The sequence below is a fragment of the Mesocricetus auratus genome, unplaced genomic scaffold, assembly GCF_017639785.1.
Source record: "Mesocricetus auratus isolate SY011 unplaced genomic scaffold, BCM_Maur_2.0 Super-Scaffold_100006, whole genome shotgun sequence".
Classification (NCBI taxonomy): Eukaryota; Metazoa; Chordata; class Mammalia; order Rodentia; family Cricetidae; genus Mesocricetus; species Mesocricetus auratus.
The window spans coordinates 66,591,395-66,603,787 of NW_024429190.1; the positions used below are offsets into that span (position 1 = coordinate 66,591,395).

The following is a 12,393-nucleotide window of genomic DNA, read 5'->3' on the forward strand; positions in this document are numbered from 1 at the left end:
TGCATTTGCATCAATGAGTGGGCTCCTTGGTGGTCTCCTTTCTGGGGTCTCATGAACTTGGCATAACACGTCTCCATCTCAGTATGTTGATTTTCTTGACAGGGGCTATCAGTTCCTAACTGCCTATAGATGTTAGCAGGGTATAAACTTTCCTGTTGGGAGCTTCTCAGCTTGCTTGAGAATTTTGGGTCATTAACTCTTCACTAGCTCTGCAAGAACTTTACCTCTGGGACTTACTCCTCTCCCTCAGATTTGGGAGAAGTTCCCTATTGGACTATGTATGTCCTGAGCATGTCATAAAATCTACAACTCTTAAAAACAAACAGAAATGTGCTCATGACCTCTCCCCCTCTTTTCTGATTCTTCCGTTTCACCTTATAGCTAAATCCTCAGGAGTTTGTTGTTGTTGTTATTTATTAGTTTTTGTTTTTCTGTTTTGTTTTTAAACAAGAGTCAGGGTTTTAACTCCCCCTGGTGATCTTCATGAGTCTTTGGTTTGTGGGACCACTGCCTCTACAGAGCTCTGGTCAAAGTGAGTGGTCATCTGATCAGACATGGGACCTTGAATAGAGAAACTACAGACAAAGGACCAGTGAAGGATAAAGGAAGAAGTTCATGACTGATGTGGGATGGGTGTCATTAAAATAAAGAGGCCACACTTGAACTGCAGGAAAAGTATTTAAGGTTTGGTTGAAACGTAAAGAAAAGTAAATGACCGAAAATATTTAAATTGAGACTTTAAAAAAAGTGACGCATATGTGAATATGTCCTCTGAATGACTTGAAGCATTCTTAGAAATGCTTCATTATTTAAAATACAGCATTTAACCTTTAAGAACAACATTCTGAGGAAAGAATTTTTTAGGAAAAGAAATCTCATAGTCAAAACAGTAACACATTTAATATAACTATGGACCAGGGTACTTTTTATAGTGCTTCTGGTGACAAATTCAATGGAAAGAGAGTATTATATTTTCATGGAAGCCCAGATGGCTGCCCTGCCCTTGTTTACAAAGAAGGCACGTTTGGGGTTCCTGTCCACTGTGGTTACAGTAAGCCTGCAGGAGAGTAGTAGGTTATACCCTTTCTAACTAGGCTATCCGAGTCATCTCCCACATTGGAAGGAACTCCAGGGTGGCACCACAGACAGCTACAGCTCTAATTTCAATTTGCAGAAGGACATGATTTAGATTCTATCACGCAAAGCTCTGCCTTAGAAGCAAATAGAAAAAAAAGTTATGTTGTTATTAAGTTTTGTGTAATCAATAAAGGAAAAGCAATTACACAGAAGGTCATTGTAGAAAAGACAGGGTGTCCTATCAGTCTAGAGTGAAGCCAGGTCCCTGGGCTTTGAAAGACAGACTAATGTTGGTATTGAATTCTTTTGCAAAAGCACTGAATGTCTTTGCTTCATGTATTGAGTGCATTTTCATCTGTGCCTACCAGTTAGAGGATGCTAGACCAGAGCTGCTTTTTAGTCGTTGTTCATTATCTCCAGAAAAAGAAAAAGTGATTCCCTGAAGTTTCCCTTCACTAATCTATCTGGTGAGTGCTGGTAGGTTTCCACAGCAGACCCTAAAGCAGTGTCTCTTTGCTTGGAACCTAATTCTTGTTGTATAGTTGAACTCAGACCATGTTGAGCACGTGCTCTGTGGGTTCATGAGTCCCTTTTGAAGCAGCCTGCTGGTTCTCTTGCCTAATCACATCCACACTCAAATTCCAGCTGAGTCTTGTCTCCCTCTAGACATGAACTCATTGGGTAAGCTTGTTGATTTAATAGGTATGGAGTAACAACTTGGATGACCCTCACTCATAAACTAATCCCATACTGAGCACAAAATAGAGAAGCAACTTGGGCTGAATTGACTTATGAGCAACAGCTGAGATCAGATCAAATCTGATCAATTCACATAAAGTCAAACTTCTCTGCGGATAGCCTTTTAGTTTTTTAATGCCCATCCTTATATGAGAGGGGAAATGAGAATCAAGTTCCCTATGGAATGGAACCTTAAAATTGCATAGGGTTCGATTAAATAGGCATAAAACCATAAAAGACAATAGCCTCTGGCTGCACAGAAAGAAGAGCTCTGATTTCACCCAAGGCAAGTATCTAAGATAAAGAAAAGTCTTGAAAGTATGAGCTCACAGTGGCAAGGCCAAAGGCTGCTGACCCAGGCAGGCCTAGCACATAAAAGCTTGTCTGCTTGTCAACAGTGTTCCCTGTGAGTTGTAAAGACTGTTCTTTGGTTCACACTTGGGCTTTGGCGATGGCCTGTGCTTTATAACCTGTGTGCTAACAAAGATGTTGAACAAAAATTGATTTCTTCTTTTTCTTTTTTTTTTTTTCTCCAACTGAAATACACCTCTCAAATGAAAGAGCATCCATAAGGCTAAAAGAAAACAGAAGTAAGAGTTTCCTCACTGGAATAAAAAAGAGGCTTGAGCCTCCTGGTTCCCCCCACCCTCTGCCCCCTACCCCCCACCACCCCACAACACACACCTCCCTGAACTTCCCCATTTGCCTATCAGGCCTGCTGAACTGATGAGCTCCACTTGAAGCCACCAGAACAGAGACAGAATGCTCAGTACTTCTCCCCACAGAAATTGCTGGTACTTAAGGATGACTGGGGAGGATGGAAAGGGGCTGAGAGAGAATGAGCAAAGGAGAGAGAGGATGCAGAGGGGGGGTGGAGAAAATGGGAAAAGGGGTAACCGATTGGGAGAAGGGAGGAAATGGGAAAGTTGGGAGGGAGTTTTCCTAAGATTTGCACTTCGTTGATTTTGGCCAAAGAAAGAGAGTAAGTCAGCCATCCTTTATTAGAAGTTCCAAAGCTTCTCCAGTCATGGACCACAGCACTCATTAACAGTGCAGGACTGTGAACCTAACCCCGGGCATTGTAGTGAGCGCTGTCTGTCTTGGTGGGCTTGGTTTTTTCAGTGTTTTTCCTGAAGAAATGGTTCTCAACTAGAGCTGTGTGTTAATCCCTTCAGAGTGTCTAAAGAAACTCTGATGCCTGGGCTTGGTGCTCAGAATCTCTTTTCTAACATTACCTAATTTCCAGGTAATGTGAATATGTAGACAACAATCAAAATCATGATAGCTAAATAATAGACCTCTCCCCAAAGAAATGAAGCCTCTAGTAATCTAGAGAAAGAATACACCATTTAGTCTGGTCCCCAGGGGAAGACTATGTTGTGGTCCATGACTGATGTTCTTGAAAACTGCAAGTCATTTCCCGGAGATCTGAGCCTTCACAGTGGCATGTGTGCTGACAACATGGTGCTGCTCTTCACACGAGTTCTCACAGCAAGAGTGCTGGAATTGCAAGTGTGTACCACCCACCCTGTCTCAGGTATCTTTGGGCAAGAAAACACCACAGCCATATACACCAATTCACCATTCCCCACTGGCTCCTCAGGTGGTTGTGTTTGGTATAGCCACGTGTTCATCATCTCCCTGGTCCAGACCCAGCATATGCCCCAGCTGAACCTCAATACAACTTAATAGTCAACACCAGAGTCAAATAAATAAGCTCTGCCTCAGATGGGTTGATTACCCTAAACCTGAAGGATTGCACACGGCCCTCTTTCTGGCATTACACCATCTACTGACTGAGTTCCCAGCCACTTGCTTCCAGACTTCCTACAGTTTCCATCCATGATCGTTCCAGGACAGGTGAATAGCAGATTGCTTATTATTCTGGAATTTTATGTCTATTTCTTGATGCAGTCTCTGGTCAGTACTCTCTTAGAAAGTGGGTCTCCTGGTTAATGTCTGCTTTCATGAAACAAACTCAAGAGCATCACGATGGGAATACAGTGTAGTTTCCCACCTAGGTCTGCTTCTGTCTTGGCCATATCAGAGATTGCTGAATACCACACCACTGTACTCTGTTGTTAATCTCCAGTGAACATCTGCCTGGGTTACTCACCAGAGAGGATATTTTTTAAAGAGTGGGATCAAAATTCTTCCCACAACCATTTTCTTTATGGGGATAGTCACTGAGGCATCTGAACACAGAATCTACTTTGGTATCCAAATCTCTCTTTGGGCCAGCATCTACTTGACCCCTTCAGTTCTCCCTCTGATCTGATCTTTCAGCAGTCTTAATGTTTTCCAAAGAGGAAATCACAGACGGCTAAAGGTTACCATTTAGCACAACTGATAAAAAGTGGGCAAAGGGTCAATCAGTTTGCTATACTCCGGGAAGGGGGCATGAGCAATGTGTTCACCTTCCATCTACACCAATTATCTGTTCTATATCAAAAGCAACTTAGCCCAATGAATATCTTGGCACATTTTTGTATTTCTACCCCAGCCTGCCCTTTGGTGTCTTGTCTGAATCCTTCTTGTGTTTTCAGGCATGCCTCTACTTCTAGAGACACTGGAATATCAAGTATCCATATGTAACTATCCTGAGAAGTCTTGTCTGCTATCACCATTTCCTAGTGGGCAACAGGGCAAGCATACCTCATCCACTCCCATGTTCTCAGTAATGGCTTTCATAGAGGGATTAAATGCATCTCCCATGCATTTTGGTCCTAAGTCACAATTTTTATAATTGGATTCCCATTCCTTCAGGCTAGTATGAAAGGATAAAATTACTGGGACTTTTAATAGGGGGATCTGTGGATAAACAGAGCCCTAGCTTCCAAACATTGCAAATGCCCACTCCCTTATCTGTTATTACCCCTGCTTTCCAATGTCACCAAATAGAGGGCACCTTGAGCAGGTCACTGTTTCTGTTTTCTCTGTTTTTCAGTCTCTTTACAACCCCTGCCTTTTAAATGAACCATGATTTTGTCGAGTATCTTACTAGTAACCCATGATAATCAGTTATGTCTCCCTGAATATTACTTTAGTTCCACCAAACAAGGTTACATAAAGCTCTCCAGATAAAATTATACCCTCCCCCCTATCTAAGAGCTTCCCTTAGGTCTCTGGGACATCAAAGGGCAAATACAAACTAAAATGGAGAGGTTTAATACTCCTTGTTGCACTCAAGGGGGGAGATTTCTTCCTCCCTTTTCTTGAAGAATTTACTTTAGAGGAGATGTAATTATAGATTCTTTCTCTATCTCTAGAATATATATTCATTGTGGCCTATAAAACAAACTACTGTGGTTGGATGGCTATAAACAATTGTCTTCCAGCTGTGAGGACTTAGTGTCCCAACATGGTTATACTCTGGCAGATATTCTTCTGAGTTTCAGACTGTCCTCTTTGTACTTTCACATGGAAGAAAAGGGGTGGAAGAGATCTCTGGGTACCAGTCCCATTCCAAAGAGCTCCCCCTCCTTTGCCAATCACTTCCCCAAGTCTTCACCTACAAATATCATCACCTTGGGAGTTAGAACTTTAATTCATGGTCAGAAAACAGTTGAAGATTTTAGTCAAAGACAGTGCTCCCAAAGACAGGCATGGGGTGAGAGCAACTGTACTTAAACAAAGGCATGCATGCTAGTTAGTCAGCTGGCAAATATTAAGAAAAAGTTATGCACAGGGAAAAATTAGCCCTTTCCGTCTGAGTCATGAGCAAACCTGAAGCTACTTGGATTGGCGTGTAACTGACAAGCCCTTGTTGGCCGCTGCTGTTGCTTAAGGACTTGATTTCCCTGTAACCTAGAAGTTTTCATAAGGGACCTACTCCCCAGCATGTTTTCCATTCATAGCCCTATGTACAGTGAACTCAGTAAGCAGAAACTATGTGAGCTTGTACAGCTCTTGAACCTTGGTCCTTTGATGGGACAAGCATGTTGGGATACGGAGATGGCTGCATCATTGGTTTGACAGCTCACATCCTTCAAGATCAGGCAGTGTCACACACCCATCAAGAAAGGTTGCCCACAGCCATACCTCAAGACTGTACTCTGAGTGAGGCAGCAGTTATAGTGGTGTGGCATTGGTTGATCCTTTAGTTTATTGAGCTTTCTCAAATAAATTAGCACAAGATAAGGACAGAAGAGAATTCTCGGGCTGTTGTGCACTTTTGTCTTAGCTCTCTAACTGACCACAAAAATTCAGTTGGGAGATAGGTAGGATTGGAGTGGTGGACACTCACTCACATCTTAATGTCAGTTAGTTTGGGAGCCATGTAGGGAAACATGAAGAAGATACTGAAAACTACTGTGTTAGCAATTCATTCAGAAATGATTATTGAAGGGAAATGATCATTTTGTCTGGAAAACAGACAAAAAAGGAGATTTTCCATATTACAGGCAGTCAGGTCATTGAAAGAGAAAAATGCAAAAAGTCCATAAAATGTCTAAAGTACAAGGAAAGGAGAGTCAGGGGAGCCTAAAAAGACAAAGCTCACAGTTAGAAATTTGAAAATGGCTACAAACTAATGGGTTGAGAGACTCGCAAGAATGGGAACTGTGGAATGGAATATACTTTCATAACTTTGTTCAGGCTAATCTGTCCTTAACCTGTTCTGATGGACACTCATATTTCTACTATTTATTCTGAGGCTTCCTTGGGAATCTCCTGCTTTGCATTTTGTGGTAGAGTAACGTGGCTGTTAGTGTTGGGGACCAGTTGTCACATTTCTTTCCCTTTGTGGTTCCCACACATATGTCATCTTACTGAGGAACACTGGCTCTTTAACCTGGCCCTTCCTGAGGGACCCCATTGGAACTTAAATGCTACCCTATTCTGTGTTCCAGGTGGAGGGCCTGTGGAGTTTTGGGGATAAGAATGGAGCACAGAATTAAGGATGCTTCTTTGTTTTTGCTTATGAAGTCGTCTAGTATTTACGTCAAAGTATTCTTTAAGGTCTTGGAACTTTGTTTTCAGTCATTAAAAGGTTGACAAATTTATCCTGTGAGGGGGATTATAGTTATTAAAAATGTAGGTGAGTTGCTGGTAGCCTCAGAAACCGGAGAACAATGCAGGTTCCTACCCGTCTTTGTTCCTGCTCCTAGATTCACAGCACCATCTGAAATCTTGCCTATTGAGCTACGAGAATGTTTAGGGCACTTTCAGTCAGCTGTGGGTCACAAAATGTTGCGATCTATGAGCCGGCCCCTTTGCACATAAAGTGGCCTATGAAAAACTACTTGGCAGGACTAGTAAACAATGACAGAGTGGCCTGCAGAGACTGAGCAGTGGGTACTAAAGTCCTGGTAGTCTTTCAATAGAAGGAGAGTTGGGAACAGCAATACCCACTATAGCCATTCCTCCCACTTCCCCAATTTGTGTGTTTATATTACGTGTTTAGCAATGTATCCGGTACTTTATGTACTTGTTGTAAAAGAGGCCACCTGTGCCGTGCTGGTTTAAGTGGTGGTATTGAATCTCACAGTTGTTAAAGCTGCAGTTCTTGATTATAGATTTAAATTTTGTGTGTGGATATATAACAATGAATGTATATTTTTGTGCCATATTATAAAGAAGTTTTAGTTTTTCTCAGATTTTTTAAATTTAAAATAGAAACAAGCTTGTTTTACATGTCAATCTCAGTTCCCTCCTCCTCCCCTCCTCCCCTGCCCCCTCTGACCCCCATCCCATCCCCTTTATATTTTTTTACGTTTTTTTTTTTTTTTGCAAGACTGAGTTTCTCTATGTAGCCCTAGCCATCCTGGAATTCATTCTGTAGACCAGGCTGACCTCAAACTCAGAGATCTATGTAAGGATTCAGGCAGGCATTATGCTGGCCTGCCCCTGTCACCTGACAGAATGCAGTCAGGCAGTACCCTGGTCAACCCAGAGTTCTATGAGTAAAACTAGTCTGCACGCAGGTGCAAAGGACCCCTTTAAAAGAGAGATCCCTGCCCACTTTCGCTCTCTTGCTCTCTTTCTGCCTATTGTTCTCTTTCTGCTCCTGTCACCCTCTTCTCTTCTGTCCTCCCTCTGTGTCTCTTTACCTCTTTTCTCTTTCCTTCCCCCTCCCTCCCCTTTCTAATAAAACTTCTCACTCAAGCTCTATCTGTATAGCATGCTTGTGGCCGGCCATGGAATCCACCATTGTCCCCCACGCAGGAACCCCTTCCAGCTTTTTTGCTAACACTGGAGCAGAAGATCAACAACACACCTGTCCCTGCCTCCTGAGTGCTGGCGTTAAAGGTGTGCCCCACCACGGCCTAGCAGTTTTTCTAAACACTCTCTTCCTTTCTTTTGGATATGCACCCGATAGAAAGGCTGATGCATCTGTGATAATCATAAGTTTGTTAAGAACAATCATGCTGTTTCCCATGAGTATGTGGTATGGCCAAGTGTATGCAATCATTCCTTTCTCCACTTCATGTTCTCACCATTGCTTGTCACTTGTCTCTATTATTGCAGCCATTCTACCCAAGGAAAATGGACATTTCATTGCAATTTTCACTTAAAACCTTTGTTAATTTGAAGAAAGCACAAATCGTTAGAGCATGAGTATATCCTATAATCATATTAGACAAAGAAAACTAACGAGAATGTAATTCTTCATAATGGTCTTCTCTGCACTCAGGGCCTGCTGCCAGTTGCTTCTATGTGTGCATTAGCAATTTTAGCTTCCAAAACCAAACTTGGGAGATTTATACTGTCCGTCACAGAACATTCTAGGAAGCAGTCAACTGTCACGTGGTTCCATGCATGATTCTGACTGCCAGAGAGATCAATATGGAGTCATGATTCAGCCAGGGTCCTGGTTTATTCTCATTACATAATTCATCACAGCCAATTATAATGAAAGCGTCCGGCCATGGGAACGAGAAAGGTTTCCTGTGTCTGTCGGTGGGCCTGAAGAAATGTGATATTTCTCAAAAGCAAGTCAGTCTTTTACAGAATTCCCACATGCTTGCTCCATGGTGCCTGTAAACACGATACTTCCCCTCTCTCCTCGACTACACCCTACAAATTAGTGATTATTACTCTGCCATATGATATTGTGCCCAGTACTATTTCCCCTGAGTCTTAAGACACTGCAGAGAAACTGTTTAAGTACTGGAGCACACTGAATCAGACATGATGTATTCTCCCTTTGAATGAAAGCCACTTTAGTTTTTCACTGTGAGTAGCTTTTAGCAGTAACTGCATTTGTGGCCATTTCCACTTCATTTTTTATGACTCAAACTAATATTCAGATATACATGTGGGATTCATAATTTTGGCACTGTGTGAGACAACCATCATGACTAGAATATTATAAATGTTTTATAATCGGAGCACAGTGAAAGCAGACAACATCCCTACCTAATACTTTTTCTCCTATCAAAGAACTTGTTTTCTTCATTTCTCATAATGTTGAAACTGATAAACTTGCATTTTTAATTGACAATTATATCAATTAAATTCTATCAGTTATAATGTAATAATTATATTCACTCATACATAGAACTTCAAAGTTGGAATGTTCCTTAAACACTGAAAGATGGGGCCAAACTTAGAACTGCCTAGCTGGGGACAGCCTGAGCCCAGCCCTGTATAGCCTAACTCTGGGATTGTCTTTGCTTTACTCTATGTTACTCTGTGTTCTCAGTAAAATTCATTTGGTGCTATAGAAACCAAGTAAGATTAAAAAAAAAAGCTGTGAATTTAATTCTGTGTAGAAAAGAGACTTTAAAAGTGAATGTCTGCCAAATTTTAAGAATAAACAGACGTGGTCGCTGCTATTAAGTGGCCATCACTTACTGCACATTTCCCAGATTTACAAAGTTCTCCTTACAATGTCTAGGAGAAGGTGACCTTGGGAAGTCAGACTGTGTGCTTCTAGTTAAAGCCTCTAGGTCCCTCTCCTGCAACAAGCAAAGGGACCCCTGGTGTCATCCTGAATGCCTGCTTTCTCCTTGACAAGCACAGTGAGTTAACTAGGGCAAGGCAGGGATCCCTGAGAGCTGAGCTCACCTACACAATTGGTCAAATATGTACATATTAAAATGGCATAGCTTTGAAGTGTTCTTACTTTCCTTTGTAATCTGTCATGTTTAAAGGAGAATGCCATCATTCTTAGTTACTGGGAATGTTACAAGGGAAGTATAGCCAAATACTTAGAAATGATAATCAAAATTCACCTACATGAACATTTTTTTGTAGATGAAGTCCTTCTCAAAGTCACCAGATTATACATGATAGACTCAAGTCTAGAAATTGTGTCTTTTACAATGAAATGTATTGCTAGTCGTAGCTTAAGGTAGTATTTTTGCTGGCCTACTCATAAAGCAAGAACAAAATTCACATTATTAAAAAGGGGGAAATATATAGCAGATGAGAGAGCTGTTAATTTCAACAACTTGTCTAATGGCATGTGTTAATTTCTGTTGTAATAGTTTAGCAAGTGTGAATCACTCTTTGAGTTTCCTATTAACTGTCTCAGACAATACTCATTTCATACAACAAATAATTAGATAAATAAGACCAAGGGACAATTAGAGCCCTTGTTCCCAATTGTGCCTACCACGGATGGCTTCTGACCAATACCTACATACTCACATCTTGGATTTTCTCTCCTTCTGTTTTGAAAGTAATTACAAGTTAACTTAATTCAAGGATGATGTTCTCAGGATGAAGTTTAATGAGAACCTAGAGAACTTCTACAGTCTTCAGTCAAGATTTGTGTGTTTGCTCCTGCTGGTCTTTATTATGTCATAAATGTCATCATTCAGGTTTTACTTGCCCTTCTGTTGTGTTGCTTTGTTGATTTTAAATTCATGTTATTGAATTAAACTCTATCAAGTTCTGTTTCCCTAGCTATCTTCACTAGCGTTTCCTACTGGGTTTCTAAGCATGCCTACCCCATGTGGTCTGAATCCACAACAACAAAACAGGACAAATAGCACCGCATGTAAAGTTCAGCTCTGTGACTTGCATTTTCTTAGATTCCACAATTTTAAATCCTGGCTGGATCAGTTTTCTCCAATGCTTACAAAGAGATGGTTTTCTTGACGCTGTTGTTTTCCCAGTCTTTCACTTGATCTCAGTGAAAGGAACTAACTTTTATTAGGTTAAAGAAGAACATGCAAGTCTGGAACCAGTTCTCTGGATGGCATGTTCAGAGTTAGTGTTAGTCTGTGTTCCTCAGCTAATCCAAACTTTGAAGCTTCCACCTGTCACCTCTACTCTTTGTCATTCGTGGAGGATCATCTTGTTTACAGTCATCATTTTAGACGTTTTAATGAGAAATTTGAAAATACTATTCAAGTGTTTGCAAGTAAGGGTTGGGACCAACTGTTCTTTTTTATTTCCCCATGAACATAATTGTTAAGTGAAAATGTTGATAATTAAAATAGCAACATTGGTTTTGAGTAATTTCAGAATGATTTTAATGAAATCATTTGCACTGTGGAATATTTTCAGTGAGAAGCAAATTACAATAAAACAAATCAAAGCAAAAACCAAACCAAATCCCAACCAACCAATCAACCACTTTATAGATACTAGGGAAAATATGGCAGTCACGTAAAATGTGAGGTTTTCACAAATCAAGTTAAAACCCAGAAATCAATCAGATTTCATCTTTTCAAATCAACCATAAAATAATTAGCTGCTCTGTTTTGTATTTTTCTAATGTGGAAACTGCTTTCTATAAAAATTGTAACTGTCCTTCCGCATGTGATGTTCATGGCTCACACATATGCCTCCTCTTTTACTGCTGGGACCATATGGATTACCTGGTACCCAGGAAGGAAGCAGCAGAAGACTGTTGGGTGAATTATCATTATTATGCAAAGATAATAATGAAATTTGCTTTTTCCTCTTGTATTTCTTATATTTCTAGTTAGAGCTCATTTGTTTCTGCCCTGTATTACCATATTTTTATTCCTTAAGGCAAGAATAGTGATTACTGTGGTCAGCTTCCAGGGTCATAGTCAAACTATAATGTTGTTCTAGTACTGTGGTTATTATTCCTATGCATATCGATCACATTTTACTACTTTCAATTTCTAAAATGCTTTGTTTTCCTTGATGTTTTGCATGGTCTCAGATTCAGCATACCCTTGCAAAGAAGTAAGAAGGTCTATTTACTTTGATTATAGCAAATTATGAGTTCTTGTGTGAATAGTAGACTTAGAGAATATGGAATTATGTAATGAAGGTCTGGAGCTGGAGCTCAGTGGTAGAGTCTTGCTTCCTATGCATGAGGAGGCCCAAGTTTCACCCCACCCCACCAACAGCTACAAACAAAAAAAAAGCCAATTAAATGGAAACCATCACATGAGTTATGTCAAGAAGGCAATTGTCGGCTGGCTCTAATAACTGTGCTACAAGGACAGTCTCCACAACACCTGAAGGTTGGAGTAAGGACATTTTCTTTTAAGATTAGGATATTTTTCATTGTTTTCCTAGAAAACATTATTAGATGCATCTATTTCTTGCAGACTGGTTTGGGATCCTGAATGAGTTCTATGCTGATTGAATTTAATCCTCAAAAGTGCTTTTTCTCTTTTATACTCTTGCTGAAATTTTATAGAACAT

At 40.5% G+C, this 12,393-nt stretch overlaps 1 long non-coding RNA gene across 1 annotated transcript in view; it reads left to right on the forward strand.

Moving 5' to 3' along the window:
- The first annotated feature begins 3,572 nt into the window (after nucleotides 1-3,572).
- LOC110340552 overlaps nucleotides 3,573-12,393 on the forward strand; it is a 46,364-nt gene continuing 37,543 nt past the window's right edge. Inside the window, exon 1 of the long non-coding RNA XR_002382343.2 lies at nucleotides 3,573-3,675. This is a non-coding gene — a long non-coding RNA (uncharacterized LOC110340552). The remainder of the gene's footprint in view (nucleotides 3,676-12,393) is intronic.